Consider the following 15,918-nt stretch of genomic DNA (forward strand, 5'->3'; position numbering starts at 1 on the left):
ATAAGTGGACAGGAATAACCTATTACAGGCCAGACAAAATAGTGCAAATAGTTCACATAATTCAAGCAATCTGCCAAGCTCGGATAAAGCTGGAATAGGTCGGCGTACTTACAATATCGGTGTTGGAATGAGGTCTAGCTGGTATTTCATTCTCCTTCCGCGGCGCTTGTTTTTGGTGACGCGCAAGAAAGGAAATGACTGAAGCAAACTCTACACGAATGTGTGTTTTTAGGTTTTTACGGCAGCTACGCTACCTTCCGTACTACGCGATAAATCGTTATCACAACATTTATGATGAACGCTATAAGATCCAACTAGTATTGTATTCGAGGGTGGATATCGTCACCTTGGAAGGGCGACTGGAATTTATCGTAAAGGCTAATGCTGTCGTACAAACTACCTTACTACAATTTTGTTACGCGTGACCCCAAACCCCCTTTACAAAAACATATAAAATATGTTATACGTGCCGTTGAAGACGCCGAGTATTATGATCAAGTACCATATTCCCGTAGCGAAAAAGCAGGAGGACATCAGCAGCCCGTTGAAGAAGCAGCAGATGAGCAGGATGGTTCGAATGGTGATGTACTTGTTCAAGATTCCGCCCAGAAGACCTGAATGTATACGTGAGGAGCTTGGAATTGTGGTGGGCAGTGGATAAACGGGGGAGGTTTTTAGAACGCTGCATAGGTAAATAGCGTACACTATTTGTTTACGACCAATCATAGATCACGAAATTACTTTCAGGAGGTAATAAATTACATTACTAATTACTTTTCTCAGAACTGCTCAGAAGTAATTGAATCACAGCAAAACAACTGGCCTTGGGAACTAATTACATTAGAGTTCCAATTACTAGTGCGAAGTAATGAAACTACTTTTCGAATGATATGCAGTCTCGGCACAAAAAGGAAAAAAAAAAAAAAAAAACATTGCGCTGCTCAATGTTTGTAAGCCTCTATCCCTTTATTACGTCGAAGCACCCAGCGTCAGAAAGCTTAGTCCACTTCAAAGAAAGAGTGTCTCCTTAAACGGGAAAGGTAAGACATGGAAAGGGCCAAAGTGATAATCAGCACAAGTAACCAAGTAAAAAGCAAAAAAAAAAAAAAGAAGCTTCGTGCTGACACCATGCTCTGCGTAACTTCGCGACTGTTCCATTCAGTTTTTCCCCATTGAGATTGCGAAATGCCTAGTCATTCTGGTGAGAGCGCACATCGAAGCTGCATGGGGCTGCTGCGTAGCTTGACACATGAAAATAATTTTCAGTAGCCGTTTTTGTGGATACGGACATTTACCGGTCTCGTACGTACTCCCCCACCTCCCCCACCTTTTTCACCCCCCCCCCCTCCCCCCTGCACTGTGATGAAAAAAATTTGTTCGTTGGAGGTGATCCGCGGCCCGCGGCCTCCCAGAGAAAAAGGAGAATATTTTGAATCCAATCTTTTTTTTTTCTGAGAGGTCTCCCTGGCAAAGAGATGACAGGCTACGAGGCCAAGGGGCCTTTAGCAGTGCATATACAGGAGCGTTCGAAAAAAATATAGAAAAGTCTGCTTTCTCTTGGGCCACTGCAGGCCCTTTGGGTGGACCCCACCTGTAGCAGGCGATGTGAGCGGGAGGAGAGAGTTCGTGCATTTCTTCACGTCGTTCTCCATTCCGACTAACTGAACTACATTTTTCCAGGACCACATGCTTCCCCCCCGCTGGGTGGTGGTGGTGGTGATTTATTAACAAAAGAGGGAAGAGAAAAGGCCTGGGGATATTGTTGAACTCAACGGGGAGTTCACCCTCATACGACCCAGTCCAGGGAAGGGGATTGGGGCTTCAAAGGATAGGAAGAGAGAAGGGGAAAGAGGAGAGCGTTAGGAGAGTGGGAGATAGTCTATATCGCGTTCGTTTAGTCCATGACTCGATGGCTACAAACGCAGTGCTAGTCCTGTTGTAACCAGGAAGTTGACTAGGTGCTGGAAGACCTCCCGTCGGATGGCGTCCGGTCCCGTGGGGAACAGGAAGTCTTCTAGCTTGTGGCTTGGGGCACCGAGTCGCTGGAGTTCGGCCCGGAGTTGTGTCCTTGCGGTGTCGTGCTGCGGGCAAGAGCACAGCAAGTGCTCTAGCGTCTCGGGCTCTGGGCAGTCGGCGCAGGTGGGGGATGCTCGGCGGCCTTGGTGGTGCAAGCGCGCTCCCACGTTGCAGCAATTGAGCCGCAGGCGAAGAAGGAGCGACCGGGCGTCTCTGCTAATGCGTCCGGGCAAGACCCGTGGGGCCTGCCCACTGACTACTCGGGCATCTGGATGCTTGGCCTCCACCACTCGTGCCAGGATAGTCCTTGCAGCGTCAAATGACACCACATCCCGGGAGGCTGGAACCCCTGCCTGGCGAGCAGCACCTTTGGCCAAGGCGTCTGCAACCTCGTTGCCCGTGATGTTCACGTGCGATGGCAGCCAGTGAAGTCGCAGTGGACACCCCTGCGCTTCCACCGCATGAAGCTTGGCCGCCAGCGACCGCTCAACGTAGCCGCTAGAGCTGGCTGGCTGGTCGGCGGCACGCAGACGGAGGAGGGCAGACCGTGAGTCAGTCAGGATGATGGCCCCCCGGGGCTGGGTGCCCTGCTTGAGAAGAAGATCTGCAGCCAAGTGAAGTCCAGCCAGCTCTGCGTGGGTGGATGAGGCAGGGAAGGGCAGGCTGCACACCTGGCTGGTGCCGAGTTCTAGGGCCGTGCAGGCGGCTCCGGCTCTGCCCATCGACTGTTGTACAGATCCATCCGTGTACACTTGCAGATGTCCGGCAGCGTCGCCCTGCAGCAGGGCAGCCACCTCTTGGTGGACAGCCTGAGGTGGTGTAAGCACCTACCTTTCCTCCCTCCCCAAACCCTTTCCACCGGCCAGCGTAAGCCGAGAGTGAGTGGAAATAAAAAAAATACGGCGTATCTGCTCCTTTCGTTGCAAATGTCGACTAACGACGATAGTCGACTGGCGCACCTGCCATGTAAACGCCTCCCTCCTCTTTCCCGCTCGCCTCTCATGCTATTCCTCTCATCTATCATGCTATTCCTCTCCCGTCTCGTTCCTCCCAAGCTAACACGCTCAAGGTTGGCTCAAGGCCATTTAAATTTTCCGCGTTTTACTGCTCCATGCCGGATGCCTCGATGCCAGCCTTGCCGTACGATGGAGACGCGCGTGATTTGAGGCACTCTACTACGATGTTTTTAGAAGCACGTTGCCCTGCTCCACATGCATTACAAACGGAACGTGAACCTATCCGATGGAACCTTCCGTTACTGTTGCCATTTCATTTCTTAAAATTCCGCCAGGAGCCATAGTGACGCTAACAACGGTGGGCGACGATGTTTTGCAGTTGATGTAATGTTTCATTTGATATCGCAAGTGCCAAGCACCCATGATTTTTTAAATAAAGGAATACTGCAAATATCTCTTATGTATTGATTTTCTGACTCACATTTGCGTAATGTTTTGTTCTGGGTCAGCAATGTTGACAAGTATGAAGATTGCCATCGGACGCAGACGTTTAGATTTATCTGTGGGTATATAAGACTATTGCGCTCTTTCTCTTTACTTTGGGCGGGTGGCTGAATGGAGTCACAGACAGACAGACAGACAGACCAAAAATTCTGCGTTAAATAGCCCAAGAAATACATTCGATGCCTTCGTCTGGATCAGGTTCATTCGCTGTCGTTTCTGCCGTGTCTGTGTCGTCGCTCAAGCTCTGGTTTTTCTCCCGTTGTTTAGAGAATGCTGAGGTCAGTATCTCTCCCGTGCAAGCAGGGTCGAAAGCGTTCCGTTCGTTCGGAGTCCGCTTGCTCGCGGTTGCGTTCTCATGGTGTTTGTCGGGTTTGTCTCGATCGGAGCAGCGGGTGCTGGGGATCTCGTTCGTTCCGGCTCGGATGTACCACATGCGCTGGCTGTCATTGCTTGTTTACAGACCTACCTGCACGAGTGCGATGCCATTCGTTCGCTGGACTGGGGCTGGAGCAGCGGGTGCCGGAAAGCTCGTACGTTCCGGTAGGCTCGAGAAGGGAAAAGGTTTGGGCGTGTTGGTTCATCGTCAGACGGAAAACAAGCGCTAAATAAAAACGCAGGACGAGGAGTGGACGGGATAGCGCTTGTGCCGTCCACTCCTCGTCCTGTGTTTTTATTTAGCGCTTGTTTTCCGTCTGCCGGTAGGCTTGAACCGCGTGCGCTGGGACTTTTGTTGCTTGTGGCAAGGTTGATTTCTGCGGTTGTGATGTTCGCTGGTCAAGTCCAGATAGCAGCAGCGAGAGCGGAGGGTGTCGCGAATAGCGTTTTTTTTTTTTTTTTTTTTTTTGTGTGCGGGCCTGCTCGCGTCCCGGTTGGATGTCGTTCGTCCGGGTTGGACCTGCAGCGGTCCGGGTTGGATGTCGTTCGTCAACTCTGGTGCATTTCGTGCGCTGTGCGTCTCGTTTTTCATGGGAAACTCCGCTAACCTTCGTGCGCTGTCATTCGCCACGTATGATGCGTTTCGTGCGCCGTGCGTCTCGTTCGTCGTGGCCAGGTCCACCAATGCGGGTGCGATGTCGTTGGTTGCGTGGACTGGGGCACTGACAGCACGTGCGGAAAATGTCGTTTGTACTGGGTCCGTTGCGTTCCGCGCTCTGAGCGTTTCGTTCGTGTAGGTCTGGCCCGGAAGAGCGGATGCCAGGCACATGCTGACTTCTGGCTCGTGCGCGCGGCGTACCTTGCGCGTCGCTGGAAGGACCTGCGCGTGGGTGATGTATAGAGACCGGAACTTTAGGCCCGAAAAATGACAGGTTTAGGCGCCTATAATAGGCGCTGAAAAGTGCCATATAGGCATTTATAGGCATCAAATACTGTTGTTTAGGGCACATGTAGGCTCAATTCATATTTACTTCAGCAGCATATTTAATGAAAAATTTATCACTTGCAGTAAAAACAGCAGACAATTTAAGTCTTGTACAGTTGGAAATTAATTTTATTTTATACGTGAAAATCAGCCACACAAGAGTTGCTATTTTAGCAGATTTACGTAAAATGCAGGATGATTCGACAACAAAAGAAAAGCAGCTTAAAAGCCATGGAAATGCACACCCATCTCAATTATTTGCGGCCTGAAGTTGTACCTCATTTTGGTCGATAATTGTGTACGAAAAAACAACACGCAACGTTCACTGAAGTTGGTGGAGCGTGCTTGTTCTTCGGGACTCTTCATGATTCTATCTAGAATATAATTATATTTGGTGGCCAGAACCTTCGGCAGCCCTTTTAGCACAAGGAATCCAGGAATTTTATGTCAGACAGAATGGCAGATCGTCAGACAGGAATGGCTCTATCGGAAACCGGTCCTTTGGGGATTGTGGCGGGTAAGTCCTGGACCTTCGAAATTAGCACAGCATTCTTAGTCAGAGTGGCGCAAAATATCTCAGCTGCGGAAATTATTTCTGCTAAGAAAGTGAAATAAGCACACAAATTTGCCAAATCACGTTCAAGTGTAGTGTGGTGTAAACAATCTCGGATGCGACGCTTTTGTCGTCTGCAATGATGTTATTAGTACCGGCGAGTGTATTTGTAGTAAATTTCCGCCCTTAGCCGAATTTTTAAGTCGTAGGAATAGCTAGGACATGTGGTGGAAGAGGCACAATCGGTAACTGCTGCTTGAAGATACAACTGCAAACCGAAGAAAGATCTTAACTGCAGGTATTTATTCGTTGACAGAGCAGAATGACCTGACCTGCCCAGATCTTCACAGAACCGTTGAATCCCATAGATTCATCTGTGCCGTGGTTTTTATTGCGTTAACAATGGAGGGGGCACATGGGCAAAAGTTCTCGCCGTTGGTCCGGCGACACAGCGAGTCAGAAGGACATAGAACAAAAGAGCTCGTGGGGACAATGGTGACGTTGGGGTAAGGCTGGCTGTGGTTCGCTGCGTACGGACCTCTGGCAGCTCGGACGATGTGACGAGGCCTAGGTGGCGGTGAATTGTGCACGGTTTGCGTTTCTGGGCGTGTTTAACACGGCTCGCGTTTTTTTTTTTTTTTTTTTTTTTTTTTTTTTGCGAATGGGGTGCGATAAACACTTCGTTGCGGGTTCCTGAAGCGAGAACAGTCCGTGCAGACTAGCGACTCGAAAAAAAAAACACATATAACACAAAAAAGGCATTTTTAGGGGCTAAAGAGCCCATTTAGGCCCATATAGTCAAAATAGGCGCTAAAAAGCCCATATAGTCAAAATAGGAATTATAGGCACAGTTATCTTCGTGATGTTTTTTTCCCCGGGGCTTCTCCTCCAAGCCGCAGCAGCGCTGAGGATCTGACCCCGAGTATCTTGATTGATTGATTGATTGTGGGGTTTAAAGGGACACTGAAGTGAATTTGTCAAGCTCCTGTTTTTGCTTGCACTGCGTAGACTGGCTCAAATTAGCACACTTTTCATCGTTTATCCGGTTGACAAATCGGTAATTATTTTACAAAGCGCGAAAGAAGAAAAACTACCATGCGCGGTTTGCGGCGGCCGCACCAACTAAGGCTGTGACGTTGAGAGGAGGGGCGCCGTGATTGGACGATGCCCAAGGTTAGCAATCACACAAGTTTCGGTTTCGGTTCTGTAAAACATAACCAATGGCTTTGTTGGATGGGCATTCTCAATATCTCAGTAATCATCGTACCGCGCTTCTGCCATGTTGTCGGCTGTAAAATGCACAAGATAAGCCTCCCAGGACGGCTTGTAGTCGTAGCATTCACTAGCCGAGACCTACGCAGTGCATGAACGCGCGTACCCGCAGACTCCCAAATGTCATGCGCTTTTCCCCCATATTTGGAGCTTGCCTCCCTCATGCCTGTATCGTAAAAAGCGTGTTCGCACCAGGCCAAGGGTCTGTTCATTCTGGCCTGTGCCCACTGCCTGTAAGCAGTCGGTGCTTATGGCAACAGCACGCCAACGAGAACTCGCTAGCGCGCCAGTGCCAGCCTGCGCGCGTTTTGTGAACTAGTTCGTGTAGCCATGAACGTTGCGGCCCCAAAAAAGGTGAACTCAATATAGAAAACATCGGCGGAAAACAAAAAAGTTAACTTACAAAAAAAAAAAAAAAAAACACGTACCCGCGGGGATTCGAACTCGTGACTCGCAAAACATTTGCAATGAATTCCTAGCGCCTCAGACTATTAGGCTACGGAGCGGGACGCGAAGGCCTTTCTAATATAGGGTATATATTGTACAACCGGTTTACACTTTTATTTAGTTTTGGCATTTCAAGCCGCTTAGGTGACTATTTGTTGTACTGCGATCATGCAGTAAGCGTCGCCCGAGTTTCCACAGTAGCTCACGTCTAGCAAATGCATTTCGTAGACGGGAAAGCGTTCGCAGATGCGTAGTCGTGCTGCTGACCGCTGTGCTTGTTCGCCCAGCGCAAAAAAGTGCTTCCCGCGCCCTAGTTTTACGCTGTACAGTAAAAATATCAGTTGATTTTATTTGCTTAGTACCTATATTGACTTCGCTGACTCTTCTCCCGCCTTCAAGAGGCCTTATATTTCCCTACTGGCGTACCAGTCAGCGAAGCGTCGCATGTGCAGCGCTTGTGTGAAGCGACCTTGACTTGGAGCTAGATACAGTGTACAAACAAACCAAGTAAAGAAAGGCACATTCTTCCATTCACAAACGTGTCCTGGCTTCGTTTCAACTAAGCGAACGAATTGCGACCAAGCAATTTTTTTTAACCTCCTTGATTGCGACGACCCGCCGGCGGCCGGCGGACGAGACGCTGGGCCGACTGACTCTGTCGGCCGGGGAGCCGTGCAGTAGCGCAGCCGTGGCGCAGCCAATTGCCAGCTCATCCCCTCCTGACGTCACACGAAAACGCCACAGAAAATGGGCGAGCGTAAAGAGAGGAGCACAGCGTTTTCGAATTAGTTTTTCTACTAAATAAAATCGCGTAAACGCGCCTAGAGTGGTCGAAACATGGCCTGGGGACTCCGGACTACAATTTGCGCTAGTAATCCCGCAATGTTTACATATCACTTCAGTGTCCCTTTAACACGCCGACGCAACGCAGGCGATGAGGCGCGCCGTAGTGGAGGGCTCCGGATGAATTTTGACCACCTGGGGATCTTTATCGTGCGCCGAAATCTCGTACACACGGGCGTTTTTGCTGACCCCGAGTATCTTCAACCGACAAACTGAGCTTCCGATACAAAAACTGTACATCTATTTACAGCCCGACGGGCGGCTAAGAAACAGGACTCGAGTGGATCGCGAGCCCGCAGACGACGGCCCGAGAGCTGCGGCGTCTCTTTGTCTTCATCTTCCCTTCATCCTGCCGCTGGGGGCCGGGGTAGAGGGAAAAGCGAGTCCTTCGTGGGGGTCCAACCCCATGTGGTGGCCGTTAGTACATCCGGTGCGAGCAGGCGCGGCCTTCCTCGGAATGCGCGGCGTGTCAAGGCGCCGCGCGACACGCGCGTTTCATTTCCGCGCTTCTCTTCCCAGGGACCGCACCAGTTGGTGTGTCGAAATGCCCCACAGGCACCATAAACTATTTCTTAAAATGCTCCCCTTCCCTTAGTCCATGCTTATATGTCAAATAGGCTTGATACGGACTCAAGGAAAAAAAGGCATTTTGCCTAAAGTTCCGGTCTCTAGTGATATAGCTCGTAGATTGGCTCGGTGTCAGAGCAGCGGGTGTTCATGATCTCGCCAGAAATGCACTGAGCTTCGCTTGCGTTTCCGTAATAGGGGTGATTATGGAAGAGTTCCGGTGAGCAGGCGGTGCACCGTTTTTCATGCGTTATTTAGTTCGTGAGCGTGCCGGCCGTAGCGCGTGCTGCCTGTGTCCGGAACTCGTGCAGTTTAGGCAAGGTTGGAACCGTGAGGCCAACTCTCGCCAGCTGTCTCAGAAGACTTTGTCGTACTTCACGCAGCCTTCAGTTCTCAAGCGAGAACTGAAGGCGGCGTGTAGTCTATGTGATTTTGACTGTCTATGCGATTTTTACTCTTACTGGGTGGTGACATTGAGTCCAACCCGGGACCGACTCTTGAAGAACTTGCGCAGAAACGATCAGCAATTGCTGAGGATATCAAGGTTATTAAAGAAGGCAAAACAGCGGGCAATGAAAAACTGGATGAAATTGATAAAAAACTAGAAAAACTTACTGGACTCGAGAAAAAAGTAACGCACTGAGTTAACAAAGCATCAGAATTGGAATGTAGCCTTGCAAGTATGCCTAAAAAACTTGACGACCTTGAAAACAGGAGACGTCGTTCGAACCTTACAGTATATGGTGTTGACGAACAGGATAACGAGACTACGGAAGATCTCGAGAAAGGTGTTATCAAAGAAATCTTTAAGGATGTGCTTAGCGTAAATATATCGGGTGTCGAGCGGATTCACCGTCTTGGTCGACCAAAGCAGGGGCCTGATCACAAACCCAGGCCTGTAATAATGAAGTTGCTTGACTTCCGAGACAAAGAACGTGTCATGAAAAACTGCCGGAAATTGAAAGGATCTGAGTTTTCAGTCAGCGAAGATTTTTCACAGGCTATCCGGGATGTCAGAAAAAAGCTGTGGCTTCGCACGAAAGAAAACCGGGACCGTAATGAAAAAGTAAGCCTTGTGTACGATAAGGTCAATGTCGACGGTCTTGTTCATCGTTGGGATGAAAGCCTTAACGACATGGTAGAGATAACAAAAAACGTCAACAAAAAGGCTGCAGCGAAATAACCGGCAAACGAAGTGCGCATTACGAGAAGCCGAAGTCGGCAAGTTTCCTCCTCGTGAATGCTCTCAGTCTTGCCAATAAGGTAGACCAGTTAGAAGCAATACTTTTGGGTCTAGCGCCTGATATTGTTGCTGTCACTGAAACGAGGCTACATTCTAGTATTTCTGATAATGACGCTGTCCCACCGGGCTATGCGATTGTACGAAAAGACCGAGGATCGCGTAATCGGGGTGTTGCGCTCCTTTTAAAAGAAGGAATACGCTTTTCTGTCATGCCCGATGTCGCCGATGTTGTAGCATTGTGGTGTAATGTGTATCTCAAAGACAAAACCGCAAAAGTTGGTGTAGTTTAGAGGCCACCCAATGCTGACAATATGTATCTTCAGTCATTTTATGGCTACACCCACTCCAATGTTCATGGGGGGACAATCGTACTCGCCGGTGACTTTAACCTTCCCGAAATCGATTGGTGTTCTCTTAGCACAGAAACTAAAACGCAAAGTGTTCTAATAGATATAATGCGTACACTGAATCTTGACCAGCTTGTTCGTGCACCAACACGCGTGCAAGGAGCATCGTCTTCAATACTGGATCTAATCTTTGTAAGTAACGATGTTCAAAAAAAAAAAAATAGATACTCGATGGGTTATCTGACCACAAAATGGTTTTATGCACACTGCCTTTGATTAAACAATCCAGGCCACACGGTCCAGTAAAACTACTACCAGCATTTAATAGAGCTAATGATGCTGCTATAATGACATACCTTGCGCATGAGTACTACGAATTTTCTGATATGTGCCTCTCTTAAAGCCATAGCATTGACGAGGTTTGGTTGAAATTCAAGTCTCATGTTGCGTATTGTATGGAAAACTTTGTTCCTACTGTGCGAAAAACAACAAAAAAGTGCAACCCTTGGATTACGCGTGAAATAATCCATATTAAACGTAAACTTAAACGGCTTAGAAAAACTAATAAACACCTGAATGCTCCAAACTGCCGTTCCCAAATAAACGCTCTGACTAAATCCCTCAAAAATAAAGTTCGTTCCGCTAAGCAACATTTCTGCAAACATACGCTACAGACGTTTATGACAAAATCACCACATAAATTTTGGCAATATATTAATTCAATGAGCACTTCACCAGTTTTATCAGATGGTCTAGAGGACAAAGTCAGGGCAGCGGATTTCAATGCTTATTTTTACTCAGTGTTCACTAATGATAACAGTGTCATCAGGCCACGCATTGTCAGGTACAATGAAGATGTAACGCTACCAAACGCGCCTGTCATATAAGAAGCGGGAGTACTTTCACTCCTTCTGAGCATAAACGAAAGGAAAAGCTGCGGTCCAGATGCTATTCCAAATGGTTTCCTTGAACGGTACGCCGAACCTGTTAGTAAATACTTGTGTCTTGTATATTCCAAATCAATCAAGGATTCTTGCCTGCCATCTGACTGGAAAATAGCTAAAATAACTGCAATACACAAATCAGGCGATAAATCGATCCCTGCTAATTATCGCCCTAATTCGATTACCTCTACCTGCAGCAAAATTCTCGAACACATTGGGCTAAAGTTTCAAACACATTTTGTTGAATCAAACCACATTCTCCACCCAAATCAGCATGGTTTTAGATCCAGATTATCCACAGTTGCTCAGCTTGTCGAAACAATGCATGATTTAGCCCTAGGAATAAATGAGCGTTCGCAAACTGATGTAATTTTCATTGATTTCTCTAAGGCGTTTGACCGTGTCTCGCACGTTAAATTACTTTTAAAGCTTAATAATTTACTGGGGGATGGCCCGGTTCTCCGTTGGATACGTAATTTTTTAACGGATCGCCACCAATTTGTACAGTGCGGCAACCATCGTTCCGATTTGGCTCCAGTTGTGTCAGGAGTACCCCAAGGATCTGTGTTAGCACCTTTGTTGTTTTTAATTTTCATCAACGACTTAGCTTACCAAGTCGACGTTCCAATAAGGCTCTTTGCAGACGACTGCATTCTCTATAACCAAGTAAAGCACCCAGAAGACCAGTTGAATCTAAATAACTCGTTAAAAAAGATAGCTCAGTGATGCGACGACTGGCAAATGAAGATCAACATCGACAAAACAGTGTGCATGTCCATTACTAAGTAAACTTTCAAATTAAATTTCTCGTACAGTTTTAACAATATGGAAATTCGAAGTGTAAACCACTATAAATACCTAGGCGTGACGATATCTTCCGATCTTGGCTGGACGGACCACGTCCGCTACGTCACAAAGAAAGCATTAAAGAAATTATTTTTTATCAAAAGGGCACTTCATTTTTCCACCCACGAAACCAAACTTCTCCCATACGTCACGTTCATACGGCCTCTCTTGGAATATGCAACTGTTGTCTGGTTCCCTCACACCACGTCTAACATTACAACTCTGGAGAGGGTTCAACGCAAAGCAGTGCGCTTTATCTACAACAGATATGGACGCACTGATTCGCCAACTGGACTATTACGTCGGGCAGGGCTACACACCCTTTCGAGTCGCGCACATCTTCTTCGAATAAAGTTCCTATATCAAATAATCCACAAATCATTGAAAATAAACCCTGATTCCTTCTTGACCTTTCGCGACGTTAGACCAACAAGGCAACGCCATTCTTGGGAATTCGAAGAGTATTCATTTAATAACAACACTTTCAGCTATTCTTTTTTTCCACGCACCATTCGGGAATGGAATGCATTAGGCCTTGTTATTACTCAACAACCAACCATTGAAAAATTTTCGGAACTTGCTGGAAAAAGTGTACTAGGTTGTGTATCTTATACTTACCGTATACAATTGGTGTGCGTCATTACTATGTGAATTGCCTGAATACCTTGAAATCTACGTAATGTGATGCTTGTATGCATCTTGGTGTGTGCATTGTTTGAGTATGCATACTTGTTTTCTTCTTACAGTATTATTTTGATTGTGCCTACTGTGAATGTGCACTGTAGTACTGCAATAATCCTGGTGATTTGCCTGCGCAAGTTGCGCATCTTTTCTGTTACTTTGAATCTATATGCTCACTCCTGTAATAATCCCCCTTGGGGATTGACAGTATTGTGTAAATAAATAATAAATAGTGCCACTTGCAGGTTCATCTGCCGTTCATCGCTTTAAGGCCAGAATACATGGAGCGATCTTCCACGACGAAGTTCGCGCGGCGGAAAATCTGCCGCGTCAGGACGCCGTATCTTCGTCGGGATGAACTACATGAAGCGAAGACACGGTGGCCGCCACCGCGCCGCTGCTGGGTTGCTCTCAGTGTGGCTAACAGAACCCCCATGTTCAGAATCAACGGCGGCGTTCAGTAAACAGACCCAGTGAAGGAGCTTCCCGCTTGGATTGTACGTCGTTTGACGATTCTGCGTAAGTGGGGGCGCTTCTTCTGCTTAAAAATTCGTTTTCAGTCTACAAAAGCGCCAAAGGCAGTTACAAAAAAAGAAATACGAATGTCCCTGGGGAGATTAGAACCAGCGACTCCCAGAACATGGAACCGCCGTACTACGTCCACTCTGTCTCGACAGATGGCGCTTTGGAGCAAAAAAGAGGAATTCGGAAAATTCATGTATCGACGACGGACGACGGACGTGTGTTTCCAGCGCATGCACGACGGCCCAGACGGCGAATGCGACAAGCCTTTGTTTTTTTTTTCTCTCTTAGGGAGGGAGAGAGAGAGAGAGAGAGAGAGAGAGAGCTCTTTATTAGAAGAAAGCAGAGAGGTCTGCAGGCATGCAGTCGCCTACATGCTACTCTGCGGGGATGAGGTGAAGAGAATAAAGGCCCTAAAGGAAGCAGGGTGAAAGAGAGGGGAAAAAAGGAAGAGGTAGAAAATAATGTAACATGGAGTGTTCCGTGGGTCTCGCAAAAGTCCAGGTGGTCTCACAGGATGACGACGCATAGTTCTAAATTGTCTCTGCGATGCCGATGTCGTGTAAATAATCAAACAGTGCATCTAACACTTTTCGCTGGGATGCAATGCTGCAGAGCAAACAGAAGTAACGTTTAGTTAGTGTTAGTAGTGGGTTAAGAACCTTTTTGACAGCACGCGAACAAAGGAAGATGCTGTAGGCAAGCATCGCACGGTGTTTGTCCTTTCTTTTCGAGCGTAGCACGTGCGGGAGAAAGCGGCAGTACTAACTTTGTGGACGGCAGCCAGGTAGCTCCGAAACATGCCGGCGAAGAAGAAGCCGGGCGTTGCGTGCATGAGGTGCAAGCGGGAGTATCCACTCGAGGTTACAAGGTTCGATACAGCTGAGGATGCGGAATGGCAGGACTTCATGTGTAGGATTTGCGTAATGGAGTCGCGCCTCGACCCGCTAGAGCAGGAGAAGGAGCAACTGAAGGTACAGGTTGACGGGTTAGTGGAGAAGCTGAAAACCGAAAAGCAACAGCGGGAGGTGCTGGAAGGGAAGCTAGCGCAGATAAAAAGCGCGTGTGTGCCGAGGGATGTCATTCCGGAAAGCAGTGGCGTACGCCACGGGGCAAGCGCACCGAGTGTGCCTGGCTCCGAGGCGGGGAGACAAGGGGAGGCCAGGGCCGCCGAGCATGAGACAGCGGGCGGACATGACAGCGGTGGTCACGGAGAGGGGCCTAACGCTGTCGTGGAAGAAGGGAAGGGGTCGCCGCCGAGCAAGAGCTACGCAGAGGCAATCAGCGCGAAAGCCCCGGCGGCAAAAACACCTGCGCAGCTAAAAGGACCACGGGAGCGGCGAGTCACCATAGGGAGCCTACATAAGCCTGTAGGGAGCCTACATGCACCTACAGGCGCATGTAGGCTCCCTAAGTCACTATTGTGGGCGACTCGAACATGCGCAGGGCAGAGCAGATGATTGCAAAGAGGGTAGGTGAGGACAAGAGAGTTAAGGCTAGCATGCTCCCTGGAATGATGGTTAATGTAGTGATAGCGAAGGCGAAAGAGCAGGTGTGGGACACAATGCCTGACAAGCACCTAGTTGTGATAATGGGGGAGTAAACGATGTGCTTCAGGGAAGAGGAAGAGGCATAACGAAGCAGGTGGCGAAGGGAGTCAATGAACTGCGGGCGATTTTGGATGACGTCCAGATCGCGGTCTGCACGGTGCCGGAGGTTGAGGGTGGAGAAGGCCACGTAGCAAAGGCAGTGGTAGAAACGAACCGGGAAATTTGGACGCTCGCTAAATCAATGAATTTTGAAGTGGTTGACCTCAATCGGGAAGTGCACCGTGCTGGCCGGGGCCAGGCGTTTGTTAGGGACGGAGTACATTTCACTGAGCGTGTAGCAGAGCATGTGGGGAGGCGACTAACTGCGCGGGCGGTAGCTTTTTTAGGAGGGCCAAGAGCATCCCGGAAGCTGGACTAAATAACAGGCACAGTGAAAATGCGGCAGGGTCAAGCGATTGCGATCGAGGTCAAATGTACAGTGCAAAGGAAAGTGCCAAAGTTAGCACACGGGGCGCACAAAAGCTTAGAAAGGGGCATGAAGTAGCAATGCAGGCGAGCGAAGAGGCAAGCGACGCCCCCCCGGGGACCGACGCTTATCCCAAACATAGGAAAATAATTAACCGAAAGAAAAAGCGTGAAGTGACTGCGATTAACTACATAAACATGCACGGGGGCAGTTCACTAGACAAATGGTTAGAGGTTCGCAGTCAACTAGAAAAAGAAAAAAAAAAAACTGAAGAATATGCCTTTAGAGAAACTTTTCTTCGAGATTTAGAAGAGCCCCCAGCAATGCATGGATATATATGGCAAGGCTGTCACAGAACCATAGGTACTAGAAAAGGAGGAGGGGTCGGCATGCTTATTCAACAGGGAGCCAATTGGCACAGAGTAAACGAAAACTGCGAAGAACATATGTGGGTTAAGGGCACGTTAGCGGGAAGAGAAATGCTGTTGGGAGTCTGTGAAAAGAGAAAATCTGTGGTCAGGGGATGATAGTGAGGTTAGAGAGAAGAATGAAAAACTGGTAGGCTGCATTAAGCGGAACCTCGATCAGTTAAGACAATCGGGAGAGGTGATTCTAGTGGGAGACATCAATGCCCACATACACAGACCGCAACGGCAGACTCGTACTAGATGTGTGTGAGGAACATAATCTCATTTTAGTGAACAGAGAGAATAAATGTGGGGGACAAATTACTTGGGAACGAGGGGAAAAGCAGTCCAGTATAGACTACAGCCTCCTTTCAGAAGGAGTGTATGAAATGTT

This window comes from Haemaphysalis longicornis, unplaced genomic scaffold (genome assembly GCF_048455015.1).
Source record: "Haemaphysalis longicornis isolate Haplotype H1 unplaced genomic scaffold, Haemaphysalis longicornis Haplotype H1 scaffold_3, whole genome shotgun sequence".
In the NCBI taxonomy this organism is placed as follows: Eukaryota; Metazoa; Arthropoda; class Arachnida; order Ixodida; family Ixodidae; genus Haemaphysalis; species Haemaphysalis longicornis.